Source organism: Brassica oleracea, chromosome C9 (assembly GCF_000695525.1).
Source record: "Brassica oleracea var. oleracea cultivar TO1000 chromosome C9, BOL, whole genome shotgun sequence".
Classification (NCBI taxonomy): domain Eukaryota; kingdom Viridiplantae; phylum Streptophyta; class Magnoliopsida; order Brassicales; family Brassicaceae; genus Brassica; species Brassica oleracea.
The window spans coordinates 7625879-7626079 of record NC_027756.1 but is presented as its reverse complement, the minus strand read 5'-3'; the positions used below and the strand labels follow the sequence as shown (position 1 = coordinate 7626079).

The 201-nt window shown below is 13.9% G+C and overlaps 1 protein-coding gene across 1 annotated transcript in view; it reads left to right on the top strand.

Annotated features, from left to right (window-relative positions):
* The window catches only part of LOC106318254 (protein NUCLEAR FUSION DEFECTIVE 4-like), a 20215-nt gene that overhangs the window by 18745 nt on the left and 1269 nt on the right, over positions 1-201 (top strand). The gene's annotated exons all lie outside the window — the stretch shown is intronic.

The following is a 201-nucleotide window of genomic DNA, read 5'->3' as shown; positions in this document are numbered from 1 at the left end:
TTTCTACTCATATGTTTTTTTTTATCATGTGTATCTTTAAATTACTGATAAATTTTTTTTTATTGTGGGATTAATAATTTTAGTAATTTATAATTTAAAAAAAATTATCAATGTTAGTTCAAAACTTTTATCAAAAATAATTATTCAAAGTAAATTTTGAAATTAAAATATTTATTTATTCAATATGGTTTATAGTTTAAT